This window comes from Schistocerca nitens, chromosome 5 (assembly GCF_023898315.1).
Source record: "Schistocerca nitens isolate TAMUIC-IGC-003100 chromosome 5, iqSchNite1.1, whole genome shotgun sequence".
Taxonomy (NCBI): domain Eukaryota; kingdom Metazoa; phylum Arthropoda; class Insecta; order Orthoptera; family Acrididae; genus Schistocerca; species Schistocerca nitens.
The window spans coordinates 711,622,218-711,637,509 of record NC_064618.1 but is presented as its reverse complement, the minus strand read 5'-3'; positions in this window follow the sequence as shown (position 1 = coordinate 711,637,509).

Here is a 15,292-nt window from a genome sequence, read left to right as displayed (position 1 = left end):
CTGCTAACTAATTTCAGATTCCCAAGTGTCTCCTTTCTTCAGGCAGCGTTTTTTTTTATTCCTATTATGTTTCCTACAGAAGTTAACAGTCAATTCTCACATATATTGTTTGGTACGGGACCTGTTTCCACATTTATGTCATTCTCAATAGCTATATGAAACGAGAAACAATAAAAAAAGTCGACATTACATTAAACAAACGTTTAATTACCATACACGCAGATGGCGACGCTATTTAATTAACTGATAAGTTTAAAAATACGTTTTAATCAATCTTGACAATTATGAAAGAAAAACAAAAGGTTGTGTATATTCCACAGAATTAATTTGTTTAGTTAACCGGTTTTCGGTTCACAAGGCCACCTTCAGGATTTAACTGACTGCAGTGGTCACAGAAGCCACAATATTCGCGTGAACACCATTGAAAAAGACGTTACTGATCAAAATTTCAGCACGAACATGGCAAAAACACTAGCAAATGTCAACTTTGTGAGTGCGATAATAATGAAACTAAAAAGCTAAAAGTCAGAGAGCATTTTGGCTGTTCGAAGAACAGTAAATAAATATAAATGATAAAAAACAGAAAAAAGTTAACATTAACCTCGAAAAACAGTGCCTAGTAACAGTTTTAATTAAATTAATAATCCCAGTAAAATTAGTAGTTCTCAGCAAATGTAGGGTCACGTATTATGTAGTTACAACTGCCAGTTCTATCTATATAGGCACTGACTGTTAACCTCAGTAGCGTAAATTATGTAGTCACTGCTGTTCTATGCGTACAATGATATGGCAGAAGTGAAAAAAGTGTGTTTCCTTTTCCTCTTTCTTCTTTTTTCAAACGACGTTTCTCTTCCTTTTTTTTTCCAAGCCTCTATCCGTCTTTTTTCCAGCTTTTCTAGCTTTTTTATTTTGCTTCATATTGTGTTTTACATTGATTTCGTAGCTCTCTTTGTTCTAAGAGACACCTTTATAATTTAAGTACAGAAAAAGTATATACTCGTTTCGAAGAATTAATTATATTACGTAAGCCAGTTTAAATGTGAACGTAGCTCAAATGTTAAAAAACAATGATTCGCATCTACAAAGTATCTTCCTTACGACTTGGTGTAGCGACAATTCAGATTCCAAATGTTACACGGCAAGTTATTAGAGCCCTGTATTAGCTGAGATTGCTGTAATTGGCTCTACAGTTGGCAACATGGACTTGGAATGTATATGTCGGAAGACCAGACCGCCAAGAAGTACTCAGAGCGGGAGTTGGGAGTAAACAGAAGGCGCGCAAAGTTTTGAGAGGCGGCATCTCTTAGCAAAACACTGCGAACACACAGAGACCCTCAGCTGAGGCTATATCAAATCCCAGTCTCCCTGGAAGAACTGCTTAATCTCTTCATCATCGCGAGATGCGGCAGCAGCAATTTGATCTCTTAACGAAGCAGGAGGAGACAGTCCTTAAGACTTCGCGAGTTGACCCAGATATGAAGCGAACTTAGCACTAGGGACTTTTCATTATCGATCCTTCTACCCCCCGAATTTCCACCGGCTTCTCTGCTGTAGGCACCAGATCAACTGTCGACAGGTGCTCCTCCCTCTTTGCGATAAATGGACCGACTGCTGCTTACCTGTTCACTGCAGCTTTCTGCTCTCTTTCACTTAGTCATCCAAAGACCTCTTTTCTTCAAGCATAAAAGAGCACTTGAGAGTAAGAGAAAGGTTAAGCTGTCATCCACTGGGGGGCTCTTGCACTGAGCATGGTTATGTTGGAGGTAGTATCCTAGCGAACCACCACTTCAGAATAAAACATTTTAGCCGCCTATTACTTTACAGGACATGTACTGAATCTAGTTCGGTTAAATGACAGAGCTAGAGTGACGATACGAGCACTTGCGGGATGTAAACAGACCCATGAATATTGTGTTTGGAGCTGGCTATTGCATAAATAAGCCGTGAGCAAACGCAAGGAATCGACTGGAGACCTTGATGCCTATGAATTTACTTCAATTTTTTATTTGGTATCTCGACACTGCCCATCTAGTCACAATGCAACATGTGATGGTTTGACTTTATAATGTAAAATACGTTGAATTCATACACTTAGAGGACATACCTTCTGAAACAAGTATTTAAGTAGGATACACATATTCAGTTTTAGTTTCTAGGTTTTCATCGCGCGGGTACACACACACACACACACACACACACACACACACACACAAGAAAGATCAAGTATCTATAGGATAAGATGTGGATATGGAGACGTATACGCAAAAGAACGGTGTAAAAAGTGACCACCGTAGGCAACTGTAGATGGGGAGAGACAGACGGGTTAGATGCTGCCGAACACGCTTTGCAGCGAAAAGACCATCGGATTCCATTTGATAAAGCTCCGGTCTTCGCAGTCACGAGTGAATACTACGACAGGCTATACAAAGAGACAACAGAAAATACTGAACACATTATCGATTGTAATTTGAAGGTGGAATGTGTGAAACTGAATGGTTTCGGGATTCCAGTGCTGAAGAAAGTGTGTACCGGTCTTCCGACGAGGGGTGATAGCAAAGCGAACGACAGCAACCGACATCAGCAAATAGCGCTCGAGTTATGAAATCGTGTGGCGTCACGTCTCTGCGCGGCGAGGTCCACGAGAAAGACAGGCAGCACGTGACACTACAGGTCTTACGAATGCCAGCAACCGTCTCAGGCGGCGAGCGAGTAACTATTTCAGACGAGTTTAATAATTATTAACTGCGTGTTTAAATGTATGCAAGTTTTCGATAGCACACGACAAAATTAAGATCTTTAGTGGGTACCTTTTTAATTAAATACTGATACCGTGGGCCCTGCACGGAGCCACCCTTCGCTAAGTGTGACGGACAGGCCGACTGGAGTGACGTCACAAGTTCGTTGCACGAGGCCAACGAGAAAGTATTTCTCGTTGCCCTCGTTCGTTGCAGTGCCCGTGTATCTCGTTGGCTCGTCTACGCGTAAGTAGACGCACACGTACTTATAGACTAATTCGGTCAGTTGCGAGCCAGGGTGTGAGTCGGACCTTCATAGAAGCTACACCCCTCTTGAACAAATACATCGTAGATGATGACGAAAAGTTGGGTTTCTCCAAGAAATTCATTCGAACATGGCATAATGGGCCGCAATATTTTAATAAGTGCAAGGGGAGAGGTGGCGAGCAAACTCCTAGAAAAATATGACAAGAGGAGCAAGTGAGACTTACTCGAATGACAATCTCAAAAGGCGACCTCGGACGTGGAAATTAACAGTAGAAGAAAAATCAATATTAATGGTATTAATATCAGCAGAACTTTTATCGTTTTCTGTTCTACTACATTTACTACACTTGTAGAAGAGCTATCAGCAGTAGTGGAAACTATAAGAAAGAGAAAAGTCGATCTGTTTTGCATCTGTGGTAACAGGATTTCTCAAAAACAAAAAGTTGAAAAATATGTCATTGAATTAGTTATTGGACACTGCTTAAAGTTTTGAGAAGTTACTATTTTAGACTTTTCTTTTCGAGAAAATAAGGTCATATGACCTGCATGTCATGATAATACTGCGTGATACAACGAAATTAAAAAAAAAAAAAAAATGCAAGCTTTCAAAGCAATGAGGACACGTTCACTGTAAGTACCTCTGTAACTTTCAACTTTTATTTATCTTCATTTCCTTCCTGAATATCTTCCAGTTCGAATATTTTCACTATAGGGCACCATAAAATACAAAGCACCCAACACCTAATAGTTCGTCCTGTAACGAAGCGTTTTGATGACGAACAAAAGTTCGAAACCAGTAACGGCAAGGAACAATGAAATCTTATAAACAGAAAAGTCTTAAAATTAATGTTTGGGGCTCTTTTTATAGCATATAGGGTGATTAAGCTGCCCCTACCGACATCGTTTTATGCGATCCCATACGGCATAAAAACATTGTTGGTTAGTTTACTTGGGAGATGTGAAGCATAGTGTCAAATTTCGCAGAAGGTACAGTAAACGAAGACACGTTAGACACTTTGTATAAATTCTGTTTATGAAACTACTTTAGCAAATTAACGCCGCGAGTCATATATCAATCGTGTCATTGGATTATATACTATTACTTCCACGCTTCCCATTCCGATATCTCCTGCCAATTTCGCTGTTTCCAGTGGTGAAACGCTCTGTATAAGGCAATGTTTATGAACAATTTAAGAAAGATTGAGTAATATAAACGGAATAAATTTATAGGCATCCAAAATCTGTAAACTACAATGCAAATTATGCAAAGAATGACTGGAGAGACTTGGATAAGTACGGAAAAAGTAAGGTATATCTTCGTCCAAAAATTTCGTTTAACTCACGGTCAATACTCATTTGTATCTTTTACAGTATCTTTCCGTTTGCTAACAGACTCTGAGAGAGGACTTACATTAATTACGTGGCTGTCGCCTGTCTGGATACCGCTCCTCACACAGACACTGTGCAGGTTACATAAAACGACGTCGGTAGGGGTAGCTGTATTACAAATGGTTCAAATGGCTCTGAGCACTATGGGACTTAACATCTGAGGTCATCAGTCCCCTAGAACTTAGAACTACTTAAACCTAACTAACCTAAGGACATAACACACACCCATGCCCGAGGCAGGATTCGAACCTACGACCGTAGCAGTCGCGCGGTTCCGGACTGGAGCGCCTAGAACCGCTCGGCCACCACGGCCGGCACCAAAACAGTTGTAAAGGAGTTCATTCTACCACGAAATTAAAGGATGTTTGTTACTCGTAAAATGTAAAACAAGTTGTTTAACAATCATTGACAATATTAAGCTAGTGTCTTGACAAATGTGGGAAAAGGATCTGGAATGTGATTCAGACGGAATGTACATGGATAAAATAATTATGTTCTCATAAGTCGTCCCACGATTGCGAAAGGCTAGTCCAAAAGGAGTACTCTAAGTAATTTCACTTGCAGAAAACATTCATATATCGTACCTTGCACATGCAGAGTGCACCGACATTTCACTGCCGGCCGTGGTAGCCAAGCGGTTCTAGGCGCTTCAGTCTGGAACCGCGCGACCGCTACGGTCGCAAGTTCGAATCCTGCCTCGGCCATGGATGTGTTGTGATGTCCTTAGGTTAGTTAGGTTTAAGTAGTTCTACGTTCTAGTGGACTGATGACCTCAGAAGTTAAGTCCCATAGTGCTCAGAGCCATTTGAACCATTTTTTTGACATTTCGCTCATAGACACATTACCCATTCTTCCCTTCCCTTGTGCTGTGAAAATTTACCTGAGGGAAAGAGACAGTCGGCATCTTCATTAGTGGGCAACGGTTGTCCGGAACGCTACTCAGGGTGTACAAATCGTCTCTCACATTGTAAACATCATTCTCAGAATCAGAAGATTATTGATTCCTAGGCTTTGGTGGCCGCTGTTTGGTCTCCGGTTTATTTGTTGCTGTCGCCGATACTTCAAGAGAGCTCGCGTTCGGAGACGAGGTTAGGACTGCTGAAAATGGTACAAATGGCTCTGAGCGCTATGGGACTTAACATCTGTGGTCATCAGTCTCCTAGAACTTAGAACTACTTAAACCTAACTAACCTAAGGACATCACACACATCCATGCCCGAGGCAGGATTCGAGCCTGCGACCGGAGCGGTCACGTGGTTCGAGACTGAAGCGCCTAGAACCGCACGGCCACACAGGCCGGCTGACAGCTGAAAAACATGCTTTTTTTCCCCCTGGTGGCTGGACCCTTCTTTATTTTTGGAATGGGTATGATTTGTCAAGGTGTAATTTCAGATGTGGCGGAAGTCGTTTCTGCTACGACTTCGAATTAGCCTTTCCATTTTTAGAAGCCACAGCTCCTGTAGGTCGAAGGAAGGAAGGAAGGAAGGAAGATTGTGTTTAAAGTCCCGGCGACAACGAGGTCATTAGAGACGCATTGTGTCAAGCAGGGGAAGGAAAATGGCCGTGCCCTTTGAAAGGAACCATCCCGGCATTTGCCCTGAGCCGGCCGAGCGGTTCTAGGCGCTTCAGTCTGGAACCGCGCGACCGCTACGGTCGCAGGCTCGAATCCTGTCTCGGGCATGGATGTGTGTGATGTCCTTAGGTTAGTTAGGTTTAGGTAGGGCTAAGTTCTAGAGGACTGATGACCTCAGATGTTAAGTCCCATAGTGCTCAGAGCCATTTGAACCATTTGCCCGGACAGATTTGAGAAAACCACTTTTTTTTTTGGTCATCAGTCTACTGACTGGTTTGATGCGGCCTGTCACGAATTCCTTTCCTGTGCTAACCTCTTCATCTCAGAGTAGCACTTGCAACTTACGTCCTCAATTATTTGCTTGACGTATTTCAATCTCTGTCTTCCTCTACAGCTCTACTGCTCCCTCTAGTACCGTGGAAGTCATTCCCTCATGTCTTAGCAGATGTCCTATCATCCTGTCCCTTCTCCTTATCAGCGTTTTCCACATATTCCTTTCCTCTCCGATTCTGCGTAGAACCTCCTCATTCCTTATCTTATCAGTCCACCTAATTTTCAACATTCGTCTATAGCACCACATCTCAAATGCTTCGATTCTCTTCTGTTCCGGTTTTCCCACAGTCCATGTTTCATTATCATACAATGCTGTACTCCAGACGTAGATCCTCAGAAATTTCTTCCTCAAATTAAGGCCGGTATTTGATATTAGTAGACTTCTCTTGGCCAGAAATGCCTTTTTTGCCATAGCGAGTCTGCTTTTGATGTCCTCCTTGCTCCGTCCCTCATTGGTTATTTTACTGCCTAGGTAGCAGAATTCCTTAACTTCATTGACTTCGTGACCATCAATCCTGATGTTAAGTTTATCGCTGTTCTCATTTCTACTACTTCTCATTACCTTCGTCTTTCTCCGATTTACTCTCAAACCATACTGTGTACTCATTAGACTGTTCATTCCGTTCAGCAGATCATTTAATTCTTCTTCACTTTCACTCAGGATAGCAATGTCATCAGCGAATCGTATCATTGATATCCTTTCACCTTGTATTTTAATTCTACTCCTGAACCTTTCTTTTATTTCCATCATTGCTTCCTCGATGTACAGATTGAAGAGTAGGGGCGAAAGGCTACAGCCTTGTCTTACACCCTTCTTAATACGAGCACTTCGTTCCTGATCGTCCACTCTTATTATTCCCTCTTGGTTGTTGTACATATTGTATATGACCCGTCTCTCCCTATAGCTTACCCCTACTTTTTTCAGAATCTCGAACAGCTTGCACCATTTTATATTGTCGAACGATTTTTCCAGGTCGACAAATCCTATGAAAGTGTCTTGATTTTTCTTTAGCCTTGCTTCCATTATTAGCCGTAACGTCAGAATTGCCTCTCTCGTCCCTTTACTTTTCCTAAAGCCAAACTGATCGTCACCTAGCGCATTCTCAATTTTCTTTTCCATTCTTCTGTATATTATTCTTGTAAGCAGCTTCGATGCATGAGCTGTTAAGCTGATTGTGCGATAATTCTGGCACTTGTCAGCTCTTGCCGTCTTCGGAATTGTGTGGATGATGCTTTTCCGAAAGTCAGATGGTATGTCGCCAGACTCATATATTCTACACAACAACGTGAATAGTCGTTTTGTTGCCATTTCCCCCAATGATTTTAGAAATTCTGATGGAATGTTATCTATCCCATCTGCCTTATTTGACCGTAAGTCCTCCAAAGCTCTTTTAAATTCCGACACTAATACTGGATCCCCTATCTCTTCTAAATCGACTCCTGTTTCTTCTTCTATCACATCAGACAAATCTTCACCCTCATAGAGGCTTTCAATGTATTCTTTCCACCTATCTGCTCTCTCCTCTGCGTTTAACAGTGGAATTTCCGTTGCAGTCTTAATGTTACCACCGTTGCTTTTAATGTCACCAAAGGTTGTTTTGACTTTCCTGTATGCTGCGTCTGTCCTTCCGACAATCATATCTTTTTCGATGTCTTCACATTTTTCCTGCAGCCATTTCGTCTTAGCTTCCCTGCACTTCCTATTTATTTCATTCCTCAGCGACTTCTATTTCTGTATTCCTGATTTTCCCGGAACATGTTTGTACTTCCTCCTTTCATCAATCAACTGAAGTATTTCTTCTGTTACCCATGCTTTCTTCACAGCTACCTTTTTTGTACCTATGTTTTCCTTCCCAACTTCTGTGATGGCCCTTTTTAGAGATGTCCATTCCTCTTCAACTGTACTGCCTACTGCGCTATTCCTTATTGCTGTATCTATAGCGTTAGAGAACTTCAAACGTATCTCGTCATTCCTTAGTACTTCCGTATCCCACTTCTTTGCGTATTGATTCTTCCTGACTAATGTCTTGAACTTCAGCCTACTCTTCATCACTACCATATTGTGATCTGAGTCTATATCTGCTCCTGGGTACGCCTTACAATCCAGTATCTGATTTCGGTATCTCTATCTGACCATGATGTAATCTAATTGAAATCTTCCCGTATCTCCCGGCCTTTTCCAAGTATACCTCCATCGCTTGTGATTCTTGAACAGGGTATTCGCTATTACTAGCTGAAACTTGTTACAGAACTCAATTAGTCTTTCTCCTCTTTCATTCCTTGTCCCAAGCCCATATTCTCCTGTAACCTTTTCTTCTACTCATTCCCCTACAACTGCATTCCAGTCGCCCATGACTATTAGATTTTCGTCCCCCTTTGCATACTGCATTACCCTTTCAATATCCTCATACACTTTCTCTACCTGTTCATCTTCAGCTTGCGACGTCGGCATGTATACCTGAACTATCGTTGTCGGTGTTGGTCTGCTGTCGATTCTGATTAGAACAACCCGGTCACTGAACTGTTCACAGTAACACACCCTCTGCCCTACCTTCCTATTCATAACGAATCCTACACCTGTTATACCATTTTCTGCTGCTGTTGATATTACCCGATACTCATCTGACCAGAAATCCTTGTCTTCCTTCCACTTCAGTTCACTGACCCCTACTATATCTAGATTGAGCCTTTGCATTTCCCTTTTCAGATTTTCTAGTTTTCCTACCACGTTCAAGCTTCTGACATTCTACGCCCCGACTCGTAGAACGTTATCCTTTCGTTGATTATTCAATCACAGAAAACCTAAATCTGAATGTCTGGGCGCTAGTTTGAACCGTCGTCCTCACGAATGCGAGTCCAGTGTGCAAACCACTGCGTCACATCGCTCCGTCCCTTCAGATAGTTCATTGACTGGATCATTGGGTAAATCCTGCATCGTTCCTTTATTGCTGGCTATGAAATATGCATCCGTGAAAATATGAGTTCTTAACGGGTATATGCCTGTCACCCTAAACCCATTTACTGCTATCTCCCCCGTCTGGCACTTGAGGTAGATCTTCCCAAACAGTTCAGCTATGTCGATGTTTGTTACTGGAGGAGCATTTTCCCCTCATCCATAAACGTACCTGCTCAGAGTAATAGGCTTTCAAAGGACTTATGAAAGTTCAGTCCAGCACTTTTATCCTGCGGGGAGCATGAGGAGGCAGGCATGGTTTTCGTGTGCGACATTTATAACATACTGATTTCTGGAGTGGCTATAATGCCCACGCAGAATCAGAAGCACCAGGTGATTCTACTGTTGCTTTCATCTTTCTCGGGAAATGTTGAAACCAGTCAGTGAAGAGCTGGCTCTGAATCCATCCCGATGGATGCCATGCAAGAATGGACCCAGATGGGGCACTTCTCATTCGCTGACTGCTGCGGTTATTACGAGGGAACACCATCATCGGATGGAAAAAATTTCATGTAGCACTCATGCAAGTGACGACGGTCACAAGTGATCCATCCTCTGCAGAAGAGGTGGCTGCTACTTGTCGCTTTCCCTTTCTTGCAACGACGACAGGGACTTTACTCTGTACAATGCTTGAATAAAGTTCGTCGACACTGTATATTCTGGCCGCTGGAAAGCTGTTATTAGTGGCTTTGGCTAACTGAAACGCCTACTGTTGGAGATCCTTTCGGATAAGTCCAAAAAATTTGCTTTCCATTGTCACACTATATTGAGTCGGCTGTCGTTCTTGTCTGCGAGATATGTTTCGCCCAAGGGTGATAAATTTGGTTTTACTAGCCTAAATAGAGTGACCCTGGGAGGTTGGAAAGTTTTTGCCTCCTTCAGGAAGCCAATCTTCTTTTCTCTAACATTTTTAACTGCTATTTGCGTAGCAGACTCTTTCCATGGTCTTCCAGCTCATGAAGTTATTTCTGAAGCAACACTTAAAAATAAAACAGGTGGTGAAAGTACGGTACAAATATGCAATACTAGTGTACAAATATGGAGTACTAGTACTCCACATTAGTGACACAGCTATCTTGAAATTCAAAAACGCAAATAAAATCGAAAATTAAATTTAAATAGGCAACAAACACGCCATTTTACAGATTAATGTATTAGCAAAACGTCTGTTCAGACAATATATTAATAATTTATGTATTATTACATGAAGGACTTAAAAACCACGAACTTGCAACAATTATTCCTCCTAGCGAATACGTTAAAACAGCTTCACCCACTCTCAATGGCTACCTATTACAATATTAATGCATTTCAAAACGGTCTACGGTTTCTAAACGTAGTTTTCAAGCAGCTCATCAGAGTGTAGCACTTACAAAGCGAGAAACCATAGTATTTCACACACTGAAGCGCCAAAGAAACTGGAATAGGCATGCGTATTTAAACACAGAGATATGTAAACAGATAGAATACGGTGCTGCAGTCGGTTACACCTATACAATACAAGAAACAAGATTTAAGTGAGTTTGAACGTGGTGTTATAGTCGGCACACGAGCGACGGGACACAGTATCTCCGAGGCAGCGATGAAGTGGCGATTTTCCTGTACGACCATTTCACGAGTGTACCGTGAATATCAGGAATCAAGTAGAACATCAAATCTCCGACATCGCTGCTGCCGGAAAAAGATCCTGCAAGAACGGGACCAACGACGACTGAAGAGAAACGTTCAACGTGACAGAAGTGCAACCCTTCCACAAATTGTGTAGATTTTAGGGCTGGGTCATCAACAAGTGTCAGTGTCAGTGTGCGAACCATTCGACGAAACAGCATCGATATGGGCTTTCGGAGACGAAAGCCCACTCGTATACCCTTGATAACTGCACAACACAGATTTACGCCTCGCATGTTTCCGTCAGCACCGGCATTAGACTGTTGATGACTCGAAATAATGTTGCCTGGTAGGACGAGTCTCATTTCAGATTGTATCGAGCGGATGGACGGGCACGAGTATGGAGACAATCTCATGAATCGATGGACCCTGCATGTGAGCAGGGGACTGTTCAAGCTGATGGAGGCTCTGTAATGGTATGGAGCATGTGCAATTGGAGTGATATGGGACCTCTGATACGTCTAGATATGACTCTGACAGGAGACACGTACGTAAGCATCCTGTCCCATCACCTGCATCCATTCATGTCCATTGTGCGTTCCGACGGACTTGGGCAATTCTAGCAGGACAATGCGACATCCAACACGTCCAGAATTGCTACAGAGTGGCTCCAGAAACACTCTTCTAAGTTTAAACACTTCCGCTCTCCACCAAACTCCCCAGACATGAACACTATTGAGCATATGTGTTATGCCTTGCAACGAGCTGTTCAGAAGAGATCTCCACCTCCTCGTACTTTTACGGATTTATGGGCAGCCCTGCAGGATTCATGATGTCATTTCCCTCCAGCACTATTTCAGACATTAGTCGAGTCCATGACAGGTCGTTCTGCGGAACTTCTGCTTGTTCGCGGGGGCTATACACGATTTTAGGCAGGTTACCAGTTTCTTTGAATCTTCAGTGTTTTTACTACCCCTATTCCACTTTTGTATCTCCCCCCCCCTCTCTCCAACCCCCGTCTCTGTATCTCTATATATATTTTACCGTTTATCCTTGCTATATATTTGTTTTCGTCTTTCATTGGCTACCGTTGTGGGCAGTCTGAGTCGTTGTTTTACTCAAAATCCTAGAGGGATGCAAGCCGAATTTCACAGAAGAGAATGAAAGGCGAGATTACAACTTTTTGCATTTCCATCTATACTCCGGAAGCTACCTTGCGGTGTGTGGCGGAGGGTACTTCGTGTACCACTATTCCTCCCCCCCCCCCCCTCCCGTCTTCCTGTTCCCTTTGGGAACAATTACCGGGAAGAACGACTGCCGCTAAGGCTTTGTATGGCTTCGAATCTGTCCAATTTTAAGTTCACCGTATTTTTGCGGGATATATTCAGTAAAGGACAATATATTTGTTGACTCCCTCTCTTGCAGCGTCTGTCACAGGGGTTCGTTGGTCATTTCTGTGTGCTTAATAACTGAACCTGTAACGAAACGCGAGGTTCTTCACTGTAACTCTTCTATTTCCTCTGTCAGTCGTATTTGGTATGGAAGGCCGAAAACCTTGACCAGAACCATTGAATTGGAGATATTTTTTACTTGTTTGTGGCAAGATTTTAAACATGGCTGCAGCAGCAACTGTTAAAATTCTTCACAATAAAGGATGACAGCCAAAAACAGTTGCAGGATAGAATTTTTTATTAAAATTCTTGACCAAGGTTTCGGTACATATAAATATACCTTCTGATGAAGGTATATTTATATGTACCGAAACAAGGTATATTTATATGTACCGAAACCTTGGTCAAGAATTTTAATAAAAAATTCTATCCTGCAACTGTTTTTGGCTGTCATCCTTTATTGTGAAGACTTGTTTGTGGGATAGTACTCTCCGATAGAAAAACCGGAAGGGTGTGTTTGTGTGTGGGGGTAGCAGTTAACGAAAAGCGCGGTCTCATTTACTACAAGTTTTTACCACGAAGCGCCTGGAGGCATTTACCGCACTGAATTATTTACAAGTCATCCGGCGGTGACGGGTATGTTAGCGGTGAGCGAGTCACGAAAGGTTAACAAGGTATTAGGCCGTAAAAGAGAACGGCGGCTGCAGAGCCCTAACAAGCGGCTGGCAGATAATCTGCACACGGCGTGCGGAGCCGCCCGCGGCCAGAGGGCACTTCGGCCCTTGGCAGAGCTGGCGCGGCCGGTTGCACTTCTTAACTTGACCGACCGTCTCGGTATCTGAACAGGTATAAGAAAGGTCTTTGTCCAGTTGGCATTTGTACAGCGCTAAAATGAGGTACTAACAACACTAAAAATGCAACGCAGAGACACCGCCTTTACACGAAGCGAAGATAAAGGGCATGAATGACAGTGACTGTTCCAAGCTTCGATGTGCGTTGCCAGCATCTTGGGGATGCCAGCACACGGTAGTGAAAATCAGTATAAAGTCAGGGTTCCTACGAAAGTAATATAAAATGTCTGAAGCATGTTGTTGTTGTTGTTGTTGTGGTCTTCAGTCCTGAGACTGGTTTGATGCAGCTTTCTATGCTACTCTATCCTGTGCAAGCTTCTTCATGTCCCAGTACCTACTGCAGCCTACATACTTCTGAATCTGCTTAGTGTATTCATCTCTTGGTCTCCCTCTACGATTTTTACCCTCCACGCTGCCCTCCAACACTAAATTGGTGATCCCTCGATGTCTCAGAACATGTCCTACCAACCGATCCCTTCTTCTAGTCAAGTTGTGCCACAAACTCCTCCCCAATTCTATTCAATACCTCATTAGTTATGTGATCTACCCAACTAATCTTCAGCATTCTTCTGTAGCACCACATTTCGAAAGCTTCTATTCTCTTCTTGTCTAAACTATTTACCGTCCACATTTCACATCCATACATGGCTAAACTCCATACAAATACTTTCAGAAACGACTTCCTGACATTTAAATCTATACTCGATGGTAACAAATTTTTCTTCTTCAGAAACGCTTTCCTTGCCATTGCCAGTCTACGTTTTACATCCTCTCTACTTCGACCATCATCAGTTATTTTGCGCCCCAAATAGCAAAATTCCTTTACCACTTTAAGTGACTCATTTCCTAATCTAATTCCCTCAGCATCACCCGACTTAATTCGACTACATTCCATTATCCTCGTTTTGCTTTTGCTGATGTTCATCTTATATCCTCCTTTCAAGACACTGTCCATTCCGTTCAACTGCTCTTCCAAGTCCCTTTCTGTCTCTGACAGAATTGCAATGTCATCGGCGAACCTCAAAGTTTTTATTTGTTCTCCATGGATTTTAATACCTACTCCGAACTTTTTCTTTGTTTCCTTTACTGCTTGCTCAATATACAGATTGAATAACATCGGGGAGAGGCTACAACCCTGTCTTACTCCCTTCCCAACCACTGCTTCCCTTTCATACCCCTCGACTCTTATAACTGCCATCTGCTTTCTGTACAAATTGTAAATAGCCTTTCGCTCCCTGTATTTTACCCCTGCCACCTTTGGAATTTGAAAGAGAGTATTCCAATCAACATTGTCAAAAGCTTTCTCTAAGTCTACAAATGCTAGAAACGTAGGTTTACCTTTCCTCAATCTTCCTTCTAAGGTAAGTCGTAGGGTCAGTATTGCCTCACGTGCTCCAACATTTCTACGGAATCCAAACTGATGTTCCCCGAGGTCGGCTTCTGTCAGTTTTTCCATTCGTCTGTAAAGAATTCGCGTTAGTACTTTGCAGCTGTGTCTTATGAAACTGATAGTTCGGTAATTTTCACATCTGCCAACACCTGCTTTCTTTGGGATTGGAATTATTATATTGTGAAGTATACTTGTATCGAACTTATTATGAAGGCAATACATACGTGTAATCTTCAAGTCAATGATTCTGGCCAAGGCTTTCGAGCCTTCCACAACATTTATGAGTATGCATACAGAGCTATTTGAAGTGGAATGATCACATAAAATTAGATGCGAGTAAGGCAGATGCTAGGCTGAGATTCATTAGAAGCATCCTCTGGAAAAGTAGTCCATCGTCAAAGAAAGTAGCTTATACAAAATACTCGTTCGACCAATACTTGAATATTGATCGTCAGTATGGGATCCGTACCAGATACGACTGTCAGAGGAAACAGAGGATATCCAAAGAAAGGCCCTGAGTCTCGTTACATGTTCATTTAGTAAGCTCCAAAGCGTCACAGAGATCCTCAACGAACCCCAGTGGCAGGCGCTGCAAGAGAGGCATACTCCATCACTTTATGGTTTATTGTTAAAGTTCTGAGAGCTTATGTTTCTAGAAGAGTCAACAAACACACTGCTTCCTCCTGCGTATATCCCGCGAAATCACCATTAACATAAAATTAGAGAGATTCGAGGCCACACGGAGGCTTAGCAGCAGTCGTTCTTCCCGCCAACTTTTTTCGATTGGAACAGAGAGAGGGGT